General features: G+C 41.6%; 1 protein-coding gene across 1 annotated transcript in view; it reads right to left on the bottom strand.

Annotated features, from left to right (window-relative positions):
- Window positions 1-11329: 11329 nt before the first annotated feature.
- pkp1a (plakophilin 1a) overlaps window positions 11330-16102 on the bottom strand; it is a 58722-nt gene continuing 53949 nt past the window's right edge. Inside the window, exon 14 of the mRNA XM_078242327.1 lies at window positions 11330-14664. The gene's annotated coding sequence lies outside the window, so the exon portion shown is untranslated. The remainder of the gene's footprint in view (window positions 14665-16102) is intronic.

The following is a 16102-nucleotide window of genomic DNA, read 5'->3' as shown; positions in this document are numbered from 1 at the left end:
GCAATGAAGTTACTGTGAAAATCCCCTACTCACCACACTCCGACGCCTGTTCGGGTACACCGAGGGAGCATTTAGCACGTGCATCTAACCAGCACGTCTTTCGGACTGTGGGAGGAAACCAGAGCACCCGGAGGAAAGCCACGCAGGCATGGGGAGAATGTGCAAACTCCACACAGACAGTGACCCAAGCCGGGAATTGAACCCGGGTCACTGGACTTGTGAAGCATCAGTGCTAACCACTGTCCCACTGTGCTGGTCAATGGGAAAGAACATCAGAAATAATATAAAGTAGGCTACCAATTCAGTATTAGCCCATTTTGTTTTCCTGATGTGAATCCATTTCTCTCCCATTGTCAGAAAACTGAACATGTCCCGCCTACATCCACTGATCCAGAAATTTTCATTTTTATCCCTAGCTTTCTTATTATAGTATCATTAATCTTAAACAACACTGACATTTTTCATTTTATCACCTTGTTTTGTCAATTTGAGAAAATGAAAATTACTAAAGTAACATTTCAAAGAACAAACAAACGTGTGAGTTAAAAGCAGGAGTAGGTCACTCAGTCCTTCGAGTCTGTTGCACCATTCAATAAAATCATGGCTGATCTGTTTGTAACCTCCTACCTGTTATGTATGTTGGGACATGCCCCTTTAAGAGAATGGGTCAGGTGACCTGAGACCTAGGCTCCACCCAGAGTGGAGCTTGATCGTCAGTCTTGTGCTGACTGTGCTTGAGGATAGACTGTGCTGGAGGATAGACGTGTTAATAAAGAATTCCAGTAGTTTATTCCACTGACTTCGTCTTTATATCAGACCTCAAACATAATACCACCTACCCCCAATAACTTTTTACCTCTTTGCTTATCAAAAATCTATCTACCTCTGCATTGAAAACGTTCAAAGACTGTGCTTCAACTGCTTTTTGAGGAAGGGGGTTCCAAAGACTGACTAAAATTTCATCTCTGTCTTAAGATATTTATTTTTAAGCAGTGATCCCTAGTTCTGGATTATTCTCTTTGCATTCACCCTGTCAAGACCCCTCAGGATTTTATGTCACAATTAAGTCACCTCTTATTCTTTAAACTCCAGTGGATACATTAAACTTCCCAAGACTGGCCTGTCCAACCTTTCCTCATAAGATGATCTGCCCTTCCTGGTATTGGTCTAGTAAACCTTCTATGGAATGTTTCTAATGCATTTTCAACTTTCCTAAGTAAGGAGGCAAATACTGGACACAATACTCCAGTTGTGGTCTCACCAGTGTCCTGTACAACTGAAGCATATCCTCCCTATTTTTATATTTAATTCCTCTCGCAATAAACAATAACATTCTATTAGCTTTGTTAGTTACTTGCTGCATCTGCATACAAGCCTTTTGTGGTTCAGACACAAGAACACCCAGATCCGTCTAAATCTCAGAGCTTTGCAATCTCTCAGATAAAATGCTTTGTTAAATTCTTCCTACCAAAATGGACAGTTTCACATTTGCCCACATTGTATTCCATTTACCAGATCTTTGCCCATTTGTTTAACCTATCCATATCCATTTGTAGCCTCCTTATGTCCTTTTTACAATTTACTTTCCTACTTTGTGTCATCTGCAAGCTTACCTTCAGTTCCTTCATCCAAGTCATTTGTATAAATGGTAAAAAGTTGAGGGCCCGGTACTGACCCCTGTGGCATACCACATGTTACACCCTATCACCCAAAATAAACATCTATAGCTGCCCTCTGTTCATCAGCCAATCCTCCATCCACGCAAATGTGTTACCACCTTCACCGTGAACTTTTATTTTCTACAAGAACCTTTGACACCTTATCAAATACATTCTGGAAATCTAATACAGTACATTAATTAGTTCTCCTTTATCTACAACACATGTGATCCCTTCAAAGAACAAAAACATTATTTAAATGTGATTTCGCTTTTATAAAAGCATGTTGACTCTGCCTGATTGCCTTAAATTTTTTCAAGTGCCCTGCCATAACACCTTTAATAATAGCTTCTGACCTTTTCTCTATGTCAGATATTAAGCCATTTGACTTTTAGTTTCAGACTCCCTGTCTCCCTTTTTGAATAAATGAGAAACATTCCCTATTTTCCAATCTAATGGCACTCTCCCCGAATCCAGGGAATTTTGGAAAATGGAACCAATGTCTCAACTATCTCACTAGCCAATTCTGTTGAGACCATAAGATGCAGTCACAATCAGAGAGTCATAAAGACATGCAGCACAGAAACAGGCCCTTTGGTGCAATTCGTCCATGCTGTCCAGGTTTCCTACTGAAATAGTCCTATTTGCCTGCGTTTGACCCATGTCCCTCTAAACTTTTCCCATGTGGCTGTCCAAATATATTTTAAATATTGTAATTGTACCCACTCCTACCACTTCCTCTGGCAGCTCATTCTATATACGCCCCACCCTCTGTGCGAAAATGTTGTCCCTCAGGTCCCTTTTAAATCTTTCCCCTCTCACCTTAAACCTATACCCCTCATGATTTTATAATTTTGAATTTCCCTACCCTGGGGAAAAGACCTTGTGGCTATTCATCTTATCTATGCCTCTCATGATTTTATAAACCTCTATAAAGTCTATATCCTCCTACGCTCCAGGGAAAAAAAGTCCCAGCCTATCCAGCCTCTCCTTCTAAGTCCATCAGGGCCCGGGGATTTTTCAGCCCAGAGCTCCAACATATCTCTAATGAAAATGTATAACTTTACATCTGTGATGTGTGATAGTCTGCGGTAAGAGAGGAAATATCGGTTATAGATGATTAATGAGGTATTGGACAAAGATAGGGTGATCGCAGTGGCCCACAAGAACTCTGCGGAGTAGTCCAGTTTTTGGAGCTCAATGTCAAATTACGCTTTACCTTGTTTGTTGGTGGGTGATGCTAAGGCTACAACAAAACCCCTGAAAACTTGGTTGATTGTGTTCTGCTGCCTGTGAGTGCTAATTTCCCCAAGGGAGTTCATTAAACAGATGATTAGCCACTCAAACATCTAATGAGATGAGCTGTGACCTCCTAGTTCATATGTTCATGTGTTCATATGTAAATGAACATACAAATAGGGAGGAGGCCTTCTTCCTTCTAAATTTATCATTGTCACACTCCTATACTTCCCATATTTTAAAAAAGTTATGGGCATCGCTGGCTAGAGCAGCATTTATTGCCCATCCCTAGTTGCCCTTGAGAAGTTAGCCATGAGCTGCCTTCTTGAACCACTGCAGTCCGTGAGGTGCAGGTACACCAACCGTGCCTGTAGGGAAGGAGTTCCAGGATTTTGGCCCTGCGACTGTGAAGGAATTGTCCAGTGAAGAAACAATGAAGAAAATGGGTGCATTGATATTGAAATTCCCCCACCTTAACTCTGTTTCTCACTGCTTGCACCATGCGAGGAAGGTGTGTTCAAGGTCCAATTTTCATTGAACTCCATCTGACCCTCAATTAAAGACCATCAAGATTAAATAACAGGATATGGATTACTTAATTTGCAAACCTAGTGATGTGACATATCTTGATGCGTCTTACCGCTGTTGTATATGATACATGTAAATAAACATTGAAATTAGATTTACACACTTCACAATTGGTCTGTCATTGTGGTTTCTATTGAATTTCAAGGAAAGCAAGTGTGGTAAGCAGCGGAAGAGACAACAGACTGAAACCTGGTGCATACTCCTTGTACGTTGGGCCAAGGCGGCCATATGAGGCTTTGAAAAATAGACAACCAGCACAAAGAAGACTAAGAGCAAGTGAACAAGGCTGTCGGCAAGACTCATCAGATACTCAAACATGCCCTCCCTCATAGACAACATTATTAGAATGGAACTTGAACTTTTAATCAAATTACTCATCATTTTTGATAACGCTTAAGCTTCAGCACAAAACCTCTTGCAACAGTAGGAGAATCAGGCCATAAATATCTCCATATACAAGCTGTGTCCTTGTAAAGTTGGCAAGAGGTACAGTTCAAGTTGAATAAAGTGGATCATTGTTTAAGAAGCTAAAAGTGCAACACCTTAACCGTGCATGAAAAAACAGGTTCTAATATTATTGTAGAGCAGTAAATTAGGTGTGTAATGACTGCATAAATTGCACTGAAAATTGTGTGAATGTTTTAATAGATCAGGAACACCAAGACAGAAATCCTTTATAGGAACACTGAGCAATTTCAGTAAGTCAAACACTTAAATACTTTTCACATTTTTCTGACTATTTTACTGTGCTTTCAACAATCAATTTAACCCGAGTAGGAAATCATTTTTTAACAATGGGGTCGATTCTCTGACCTCGCCATGCTGTTAGTAGATCGTGCCAATCCCGGAGTGTGGCGTGCAGGCTGAGAAATGCATTTCGCACCAGGCACCAAACAGTTTGCGATTCTCTTTACCTCTTTCTAATAGCATGAACCGGTTCATGCCCAGAAAGAGCGTGAGGCTGATTTGCATGAGATTGACTACATTTCAATCTCATTAGCAAATTCAGTACCCTCCCCCCTCCCGGAATACGCCCATCCCTCTGACGGGATGTCACACAAGCGCAAATTACTACTGGTCCCTGCAGGTGCAGTTCAGGCGCAAGAGATGCAAGGGTGGGCGAGAAGATAAGTACCGCTGAACATCAACCTCCAGGGCGTAAAACAGTGGCTGGTCAGCCGCTACCATGGTACGGGGTGGGATGGGGGGGCTCCAATGGGCGCAGGGTTTGGGTGAGGTCAGGCTGGGCCGGGGCTAGGGTCATTGCTGGTTTGGGGCTTGTGTGGCCAGCATTCTCCCTATCCACTGACAGACCTCCGAGGGGGTTCCAGAGGTCAAGTTTAAATCCCACTAATGTTGCCCCCTCCACCCTGCCATCTGTTCCATCTGTTGGAAGGTCTCCATGATTTACCATGGACATCCCTCTCGCCAGGCAGGAGTTGTGTCTGGGGGTGTCAGAGGGATTTGAGGATGATGCTGGGGGGGGATTGGGTAGTGACTCAAGGTGGACATCGAGGTGTGATGGATAGGATTGATGCCAGGATGAGACGGGTGGACATTCGCCCTTGCAGCTCGAATGAGGTCATTCATTTTCTTCCGGCATTGCGCAGGGGGAGCATATAAATGCAGCTATCCCTGGTTAAAGGCACACAGCTCCAGCCACTTTGGGCGAGTCACACGCCTGGGGACTCCATAATGGCGTGTTTCACGGGGAGGCTTGTTCAGTGCATTGAGTGTCGGAAGATTATGGTGTGGTGCATGCCAAAATGACCAGAGTTGTTCACTCCCGTTTGCTCATCGTTGTGACACTTAGAAATTTTGTGGCAGAATCCCACCCATTGTTCTCAGAATGTGGGTGGCAGTACCAAGATTGCACTAATTGCCCCTCCCTACTTCTGACAATCTGAATTTCACATAGATTAAAGATACTGGAAGTTGGAAAACACTAAGATAAATAGCTTGTTACAGAAAGGCCATAAGGCAAATTACCTTTTGGCTTCGAAAATGCTTTGTTTCTTTGACATTTGAATAACACACGTCAGAATGCAATGCATTCACTTCCTCATCTCTTACCAATTAAACACAGAAAATATAATTCCAGGAAAAATGCAAGTGAATCATCATATTAAGATCTTTTGTATTCAAAGTAAAACTCCCTGTAAAAAAGGAACAGTCACCAGCAATCAGAGTAAAGACAGAGAAAGAGGGAGATTAACTCGAACAATTAAAAAGAAAAATAAGATTGATCACATGCATAATTTTAAAAAAATCTTTCATGGGATATGGACATTGTTGACTGGGCCAGCATTAATGGCCCATATCCAATTGCCCTTGAGAGAACGTTTGAGAGTCAACCATGTTGCTCTGGATCTGGAATCCCATGTAAGCCAGACCAGGTAAGGATGGCAGATTTCTTTCCCTAAAGGGCATTAGTGAATCCGATGGGTTTGTGCAACAATCAGCATTGGTCATCATTAAAGTTGTAGTTACAGATTTTTATTCAATTCAAATTTCACCATCTGCCATGAGTCCCTAGAGAATTGCCCTGGGTCTCTGGACTACTAGTCCAGTGAAAATACCACTGTGCCACTGCCTCCTCAAATTTCTGCCTAACTTGATTCAGTGTCAAAGCAAAGCAATGAAATATTATATAGATGAGGACATAGACAGAAGAAACAGACTTTAAAGTGTACAAATTACACCAAGTAAAAACCTGTACCTCGGGGACAGGTACAGTACAATGGTTGAGTTTTACTGTTCTTTTATTGACTTCAAAACCAACATGAATGAATCCCCTCACCTATCATTTTAAGACAGGTTTCAACAATCAGAATTCTGTAATAAGCAGCAAGGGAGTTAGTTCTAAAGGAGTGAATGGAACATCGAGAGCAAAAAACATAATTCCATTTTAATTGCAACCAATGATCCTCCAAATCGAGAATAATTAAAATTTCTGCACATACCGATACAATTATATTTAAGACATGTCAGACAGAAATAAATCTCTGCACACCCTGATACCTTTTATAAGTTATGCGATGTGGCAAGATGAGGTGGGGTGGAATAGTGTGGACCAGAATAGGGAAACACTGATATGAGTCAGCCTGCAGAGCAACAAGTCCTGATGATTCTTCAAATTCTTGCTCTCCTCAATGTTGTTAGTCCTGCTCTCCCAGTCTTTCTAATGTTGTCAAGATGCAAAGGAAGGTTAGAGATTTCTTTGGCCTGATCTCTAGCTTCAGTCATACTTTTGTTTTTGCCTTGCTGCTAAATGGTTTCTACTTGGTGTAGTTTGTATACTTTAAAGCATGTTTCTTCTGTCTATGTCCTCGTTTGTGTAATGTTTCATCACATTGCTTTGACATTGAATCAAATTAGGCAGAAATTTGAGGAGACAGTGGCACAGTGGTATTTTCACTGGACTAGTAATCCAGAGACCCAGGGAAATGCTTTAGGAACGAGGTTCAAATCCCACTACAGCAGATGGTGAAATTTGAATTGAATAAAAATCAGACACTGACAGTGTGTGGCAATAACTCTACAGGACGCCACTTTGGTTTGATGATGTATGCAGCATATTGTGTATGAAACTAATTAAATGAATCTCTCAAAGGGTACAGTGGTTACCAAAATATTTTGTGGGTTTTTGCTCCTGTCTCTGCTCTTAAATGTTGGCTACCTAAAAGCTGTTTCTTGCTCTCACGTACCAAGGACTGGAATCTAACTCTAGGAAGGATTGGTGCACTGGGGAGGCCAGGTGAGTGATAAGTTTGGTGAAAGCCAAAGAGAATTTAGCTCCCTGGCACATGCAAGATCATGATATCCAACCCAGCTAGGTCTGTCTGGTCTACAGGGTGACAAATTCAAGTGGCAGTGAGCCTCCACATGTGATAATGGAGCATGAAGGAAGTGATATTCAGCAGGGGCTGTGGGAGTGAACCAAGGGCAGGGTGTGCCAAGGTTTCTCTTTGTGGGCCAGAAGGAGTATGAAAGGTCATTTTGGCTGCAGAGAAAATAAAAATATTTTAAAACTTTCTCTTGCTGGACCTGTCTGACCTTGTTGCTGTTCTGGTAGGTTTGCTATTCCTTTGAAAGAACAGCTGGTACTTCTTTATCTGAACTTCCTTCATTCACCAGTGGCTCTGTCTTCAAAATCTGCTCGTGTTGGGTGTGTTTGGCAGCAAGAGCAGAAAATATCAGTAGAAGGCCTCAGTCGTGTTTCATTGGCAGCACGGTGACACAGTGGTTAGCACTGCTGCCTCACAGCTCCAGGGACCTGGGTTCAATTCCCGGCTTGGGTCACTGTCTGTGTGGAGTTGGCATGTTCTCCCTGTGTCTGCGTGGGTTTCCTCCCATAGCCCAAAGATGTGCAGGTTAGGTTGATTGGCTATGCTAAAATGTTCCTTGGTGTCCTAGGATGTGTATGTTAGAGGGATCAGCAGAGTAAATGTATGGGGTTTCGGGGATAGGGCCTGGGGTGGGATTGTTGTTGGTACAGGCTCGATGGGCCGAATGGCCTCTTTCTGCATTGTAGGGTTTCTATGCTCTTCTATGATGTCAATGTCAATGCAGTTTGCGATCATCCCCACCTCCCATCAGTGGTGGGCTGTGTTTCCTGCTGTTCAATGTCAGGAAATCATTGTAATATATTACCATCATTCTCGGGTTCTTACACCGGGAATATAACCCCCACATCAAATAATGCCACCAGCAGGTTCAATGCCACTTTTCCCATCCATTGCCAATATCGGAGATGATTCTGCCCACTGACTGAAGGCCTGGAAAGTAGTCCCGCTCAGAGACTAATGTCATTTTGCACCCAAACTACTCTTCCAATAGCAGCAATGCTACGGAAACCAGAAGTAGTAACAGATGCAGCATAAAAATTGTTGTTCTGTACCAACAACAATCCCACCCCAGAAAAAAGAGAGTACGGCATGGTAGCACAGTGGTTAGCACTGCTGCTTCACAGCTCCAGGGTCCCGGGTTCGATTCCCGGCTCGGGTCACTGTCTGTGTGGAGTTTGCACATTCTCCTCGTGTCTGCGTGGGTTTCCTCCGGGTGCTCCGGTTTCCTCCCACAGTCCAAAGATGTGCGGGTTAGGTTGATTGGCCAGGTTAAAAAAATTGCCCCTTAGAGTCCTGGGATGTGTAGGTTAGTGGGATTAGCGGGTAAAATATGTGGGGGTAGGGCCTGGGTGGGATTGTGGTCGGTGCAGACTCGATGGGCTGAATGGCCTCCTTCTGCACTGTAGGGTTTCTATGATTCTTTTCTATGTCCGGGTTGGGTAGGGTCCTGGATTATGCTGGCTCCTTTTTCCGAGGCAGCGGGAAGTGTAATGGAGTCAATAGATGGGACGTTGTTCTGCGTAATGGACTGGGCTACGTTCACAACTCTTTGTAGTTTCTTGTGGTCTTGGTCAGAGCAGGAGCCACACCAAGCTGTCTTACATCTGGAAAGGATGCTTTCTATGGTACATCTGTAAAAATTGGTGAGAGTGGTAGTGGAGATGCCGAATTTCCTTAGCCTCCCGAGAATAAACCCATGACCTCTACCAATGGGAAGGACAAGGGCAGCAGGTGTATAGGAATGTGACCATCTGCAAATTCCCCTCTACATCAAGCTGTCTCGGAACTATATCACCATTCCTTCACTGTCACTGGGTTAAAATCCTGGAACTCACCACCGAACAGCATTGGTGAGCACCTTCACCACACTGCCGTGCTCAAAAAGAGGTTTTCTACCACTTTCTCAAGGGCGATTAGAAATGTTGGCCAGGACAACAATGCCCACATTCCATGAATGATTTTTAAAAGCTTTTAATACTTTGGTTTGTGTTACATTGATCGTATAACGAGAGAGCAGTTGGCCCTCTCATATGTTGTTATCAGTGCAAAAGTGAGATATGTTCCTGTAATCAAAACAATTAACAACAAAGATTGACTGATTAGTCAAATATCTGCTGAATGCACACATTTCTATTGTGCAATTTTACTAAGTTATGCCATTGAATGTTTCTTCACTGTTGCCAAATTTTGAAGTCAATATTAGTTGATTGATAGGTCACTTGTTTAGTTTTTGAAAAATAGGGAACACATTTATGAACAGCGATAGTGCGATTTAGCCAGGTATGTCGGAATGAATTGCCTTTGCTTTGAGAAATTGGGTGGCACAATGGTTAGCATTGCTGCCTCACAGCGCAAGGGACCTGGATTCAATTCCAGCCTTGGGCGAGTGTCTATGCAGAGTTTGCACGTTAGAAATCATAGAAACCCTACAGTGCAGAAGGAGGCCATTCGGCCCATCGAGTCTGCACCGACCACAATCCCACCCAGGCCCTACCCCCACATATTTACCCGCTAATCCCTCTAACCTACACATCCCAGGACTCTAAGGGGCAATTTTTAACCTGGCCAATCAACCTAACCCGCACATCTTTGGACATTCTCCCGGTGTCTGCTTGTTTTTCCTCTGGAAGCTCCGGTTTCCTCCCACAGTCCAATGATGTGCAGGGTAGATGAATTGGGCATGCTAAATTGCCCTTTAGTGTCCCAAGGTGTATAGATTACATAGCTTAACCATGGCAAAATGTTTGGGTTACATGGATAGGACAGGGGAGAGGGACTGGGTAAGATACTCAGAGTTGGTGTAGACTCATTGGGCCGAATGGTCTTTTCTGCACCGGAGGGATTCTATGATTTGTGTCTCCAAGGGAAACAAAAAGGCCTCAACTGGAATGTTGCACCTAGGTCTGCAGACCACATTTTAGGAAGAATGTAAAAGCATTAGCAAAGGTGAAGATTCATGAGAATGGTTCCAGGGATGAGCAACGGTTGGTGAAGTTAGGACTGTTTTCCTTGGCGAAGATTGAGAGGAGACCTGATAAGAGGTCTGAAGGATAACAAGGAGTCTGGATCGGGAGACTGTATTCCCATTGATAGAAGGATAGTGAACCAGAGAGGGAAAAGAAAACTGAGAATGCTGGAAATCTAAAATAAAAACAAAGTGTGGGAGATACCCAACAGATCTGGCAACATCTATGGAAAGAGAATGGGAGGCCAGAATTTTATCTTCCTCCATTGGCAGATTTTCATGTGGGGGGGGGGATGGGTCAGTGAGCACGAAATTGAAGGGATGGGATTCTCACCCATTGTTATCACACAGCGATTTTACATTGCACCGGGCAAGGCCTTAGACGGGAAGCCCATCCTTGCTGCAACTGAGGCGTTTATGTGGCCACATATTGGCTATATAAGATTTTCTGTCCCTCCCGTGACGATTCTCACGGGTGGGTGGGGTGGAAAAATCTATCCCTTGGACTTTTACTTCATACTATCTAGAACCAAAAATGAATTATGAGGTGGTCTAATGCAGATGGATCTGCACCAAACCAGTTTGTTCAGATCCAGTAATATGACTTCACTGGACGTTCCGGTCATACATCTTGTGCTATGTACCATGTACACAAAAATTGGGCACCAAATTCAACTGGACAAGTTAGTTAGCCTGAAACAATTCTTTCATTTATATATTTTTTATTCAGGAGTTTGAGATATTTTACTGTATCAGAAATAAGAGATCTAACTGTACAAGATTTCTAAAGTTTTGTGGTTATACAATTTCAGATAAAACAAAGACTTTCCACAATCACATTTTTGTCATATTAGCAGACAGATTGCTTTGTGGTAGGTGTACAGAAGGCGTGACTTTTAGCCACTGCGCACCAGCTTTTGATGTTTCTCCCTAAACATTCTTCACCTTCCTTACTCCTTTTAAAAGACTCCTCAAAACCCACCTCTTTCACCTTTACTATGTCCTTCTTTGGCTTGGCATTCATTTTAAAAAAAAAATATTGATTATACCTTTATTAAACATCTTGGATTTTTTCTGTATTAAAGATGCTATACAAGTGAAAGATCTTGCTGTAGTACTCAGTAATATCGTAGGCATAATGAACTACACTCTCTGGTTTCTCTGTACGCTCTCTGCTTCTATTTTATTCATTATTCAGTCTCTCTTACTTTCAATTATCTGTTACATTGTTTTTTTTCCATACTCTTTATACTTATTTTTCTACATTTCCCCAACTCTCTGTATAAACATAGACTGATTTTATTTTTGTGCTCCTCTAAGGTCGGGAGCCAACAGGCCCAAACATTATGAGGCGGGTAAGTGTTCCAACTTCCTGGCTCCATTTTCAACGATGTGGAGATGCCGGCGTTGGACTGGGGTAAACACAGTAAGAAGTTTAACAACACCAGGTTAAAGTCCAACAGGTTTATTTGGTAGCAAAAGCCACACAAGCTTTCGGAGCTCCAAGCCCATTCTTCAGGTGAGGGAGAAGGGGCTTGGGGCTCCGAAAGCACAAGAACGTCACAGACTCCGAATCAGTTCGGGGACAAATATTTTAAAATGAACATAGGTGCAAATGAGTGGGATGCCTCCACTGAGCTTAAATCGATAGAAAAACTGAAGTGTCAGGGATACAATTACGGGTCTGATACAAATTGATGTCAATGGGAATAACACTCAAAAGCCTTAATTCTGATGTATAGATATTCTGCATGCTGGAACATTTTAAACTAAATGCTGAACAATTACCCCAAAGTCTGAATTTACAGATTGTCATTTAAAAAGAAAATCTGACATTCAACAAATCCAGAAACATAAAAGAGTAAAGTGAAAATTCCCAGGCCCCTCTCCTTTATAAAATCAAGCAAAAGCAACCTTAAAAACAGCATTTTGAACCTTCTCTTTCCTCAACTCCATAACCATAAAAACTAACAATTCAACACAATTAAATGACAGAAGAGCATATTGCACTTATTTTGAAGTACAGCATTAAAAAAGAAATGTATAATACAAGGTGCATTGCAAAGCTATGCAACATTCAAGATTATAGTTTATCATTAATTATTCCAGATTAAACATAACCAAATTTTACTGGCAGTAAAGCTTCCCATTGAAGCTAAATATTACATATACTGCAGAACAGGTCAAATATCTGTCACAGACGACTATGTTGAATGTTTTTGTCTGATTCATAAGTACCTTGTTTAAAATCTGCCCTTGGGCATACCCTTCAGATAAGCCACATTTCAACTGCATTTCCGTGAAAGGTGGTGGCACATTTGGAATGACACACCTATTTGTCTTAAAGAACAGGTGAAGGAGTAACAATCCCAAAGATTTGTTTGGGGCATAGCATATTTAAGCACGTGAGACCAACCAAATACATTAATTGTACTGAGAGAGAGATTTAATCAGGATGAGAGTCAGGCTTTCTTTATTCATGCTGAAGAAAATCAGAATATATAATTTTAAAAAGATAATGGACAATGCTTACTGTCACTGATTATAATTTTGTGAACCAGAATGCTAAACTATCGGAATGGTGCCCAATATTTATGATTGCCTCAGGGACCAACTCACAAGTTAATGGCACAGTGCCTCACAACGCCAGCACCCGGGTTCAGTTCTGGCCCTGAGTGATTGTCTGTGTGGAGTCTGCACGTTCTTCCTGTGTCTGCACGGGTTTCTTCCAGGTGCTCTGGTTTCCTCCCACAGTCCAAAGATGTGCAAGTTAGCAGGATTAGTGGGGTAAATACGTGTCATTGCGGGGATAGGATCTGGGTAAGGTGCTCTATCAGAAGGTTGGTGCACTCAATGAGCCGAATGGTCTCCTTCTGCACTTGTAGGGATTCTATAATAGCAACTCACCCAATGACTGGATGGCCACTTGTGTTTGGTCCTGTTTAAACTCATATAGTACCAGTTATTGTGAAGTTGTTTTTAATATTTTCTTTACGATTCGTCTATTATTGAACTATTTTTGTGAGAAATGTGCTTACACAGGAATTCCACTGAACCAAAATGTTGTGGACATTAGAGGCAGGGATGCAGATTCAACTGTTGCAAATTCCCAAAATCTTTAACAGTAGCAGCTTAAGCATCAACAATTTCAGGAAAAGGAATAAGGAGAGCATTATAAAGTTCATTTGTATACAGTGAAGGCGTACAAGCACCAGGACACACAGGGTATACTATAGAGTGCACACAAATCAAATAGAAGCTCAAATAAACAGTGAACATTTTTGTTTTATCGTTTGTTATCTTTGCGTTATGATTAGATCTGCTCCTGATAAGTCACAGCAATTGGGCTGCAATATTTGTCTTCTGTTAATGCATGTTCATTATGTCAACATGCTTAAGGAACGTTTGCAGAGGCAAGTATGAGAATATTGAGGAATTGATGACTTTAGATTAATTTAAAAATGACAGGTTTACTTATTTACTTTAAAAGGATTCGAGAACTGAAGTTCTATCTGTCCCGCATCAAAATGTATGAGTTGTTCTAAAAGTTTTTCTACTGAAATGATGTGCCAAAATTATCTGGTTCTCTTTTACATACATCTCTTCAACAAGCATGTACATACCCTATAGAATACTGTACCATGATTATTAGCCACCTTGCTGATGGTTTCAACTAGACAAGGGAGCTACTACAATAGACATATTTGCTGGAATTTTATGTGGAGATTGTTGCCCTGCTCCCAGCTTAGAAATCACAACTTAATTTACCATTTAAAACTGCACACGTGGTCCACTGCTGTGACTACATGCAGTCCCACAGACTCAGTGAGGAGGATGGAGGGGGTGTGGGGGCATTATTTGTTGGAGGAGGAGGGGACTGGCTTAGAGGGCCTCTGCTGGGCAAAACCCAACATGTAATCTGCTACTTAGGGCTTCAAATGGTCCCTGGACAATTGAGTCACCCGAAGCCTTCGCCATACAAGAGGTTAAAAAAAAAAGCAGCAGGTAACCAGCTGGCATGGTGCCACCTACGTGGTACCCAAATTTATACTTCCCTCACCTGCCAGCCTAGCTTTGGTGAGGGGGGGAGGGGGGCATTGAAATTTCAGGGTGGGACATGCTTCCTGAAGCAAGTTTTGCCGCACTGATTTATAAATGTACATTGTGAACTGTAAGCTTGCAACACTTAAATTTTACAAAATCTGATAACATTTTTAAAAATATAAAATTGCTACAATTTTAGCTTCACCGCTCCCCACTCCCGACCCACAAGATTCATTTGTGGATTAACATACAAATCTTCTGCGCAAATTCAGTGTAGTCAGGGTTCCATTGAAGTGATCTTTGGTCAGCCAAAGAGAATCCACTGCAAAATAAAGTGGATTTGTTTAAGGTGATCAGATTTGATTTAACACCATATAAATTAGAAATACCTGCACAATACTTCACATCAAAATAAATGAAAATTTATATGCTCAACAGAACTAGGTGTATAGATTATAACCGCTTTATTGTCACTCCAATCTTAAACGTTAAATTAAGTTGTGAAAAAATAAATAGATTTCAAGATCAAATAAATCAAATTGAGGGGAAACACCTTCCACAAATCAAATCGAGGGGAAACACGTTCCACAATACAATAATTATATTGCCCCAAGGAATATTAAAAAAGGGAATTGATCTAAGGGCTATAGGCAAAACAAGATTGCAGGCTTCCACTTCATAATAAAACTTCCATTTTATAAAAAGTTTTTATCTATAAGCTTTGCGGTTTAATGGCCTTTTGGTTAAGATCAAGCACAAGATCAGGTTATTATCAGCTTGGATCCAGTGTGTCCCTTTTGTGGGGGCCATGAATTGGATTCAATTTGAATTTGAATTGGTTTATGGAGCAAGCAAGGAGTTGGATTAGAGGTTGATTGAACTGTTCTGCTTTTTGGCTTCTGAATTCTGAGAAAGAAATAACATTTAAAAAAGATATAAAATATTGCAGTTTAATTAGATTGCTAAAAATTGCGATCTTATCAAATCAAGTATAATGCATGGAGCAATCCAAGTAAAAAGGAGGATTTTTTGTTATCTTGTGTTTTATGGGATTGATTTCGAGAGGATTGGAAGAATAGGTATGGTATGTGTTTTCTCAGATGAATAAACAAAGCAGATGGCCGGCAAGAGACAAAAGAACATTATTGACAGGAAACCTTCAAGGATGTATTTTAGTGTATACGAACCTGGACTTTGATTACAAATTTTATAATAATCTTGGTGAGGATAATCAATTCGAAACGGTGTGGTGCATGTCAGGGGTGAAAACAAATGCTCATTCACTGTTTAACTGCTTGTCAAATAGAGTCTTTGTACTTTAACTTCTAACTTCTTGTATTCTAGCTTTTTGTATAACTATAGTCATGATAGTCTCTTGGAGTTTCTGTTCCTCAACTCATAAATGTCTCGGATAAATCATAAACAAGTTTTTAGAACAAGATGCTCCAATGTAATTAATAGCAAAAGTGCTGTTGAGCTACCTTAGATGCTGTTTCGCCACAGACCATTAATAAGTAATTCATTCGTCTGCTCAAACGTCAGAAAACATGCACTCGCTTTCTCGCTTTGAGCAAGGGGTAAAGAGACTGGAATATAGAGCCGGATTTTACGACCCTTCCCACCAGCAGGGTCTTCTGGTCCTGCCCAATATGGACCCCCTGTGGTGAGCCAGGCAAACCACACAAAACACTGCAGACATTAGCACAACCAGAAGATCCCACTGGTGAGTCACCTCCACTGTTGGAAAGCAGACCGTGGTC

This window comes from Mustelus asterias, chromosome 25 (assembly GCF_964213995.1).
Source record: "Mustelus asterias chromosome 25, sMusAst1.hap1.1, whole genome shotgun sequence".
Lineage (NCBI taxonomy): Eukaryota > Metazoa > Chordata > Chondrichthyes > Carcharhiniformes > Triakidae > Mustelus > Mustelus asterias.
This window is presented reverse-complemented; position numbering and strand designations above follow the sequence as displayed.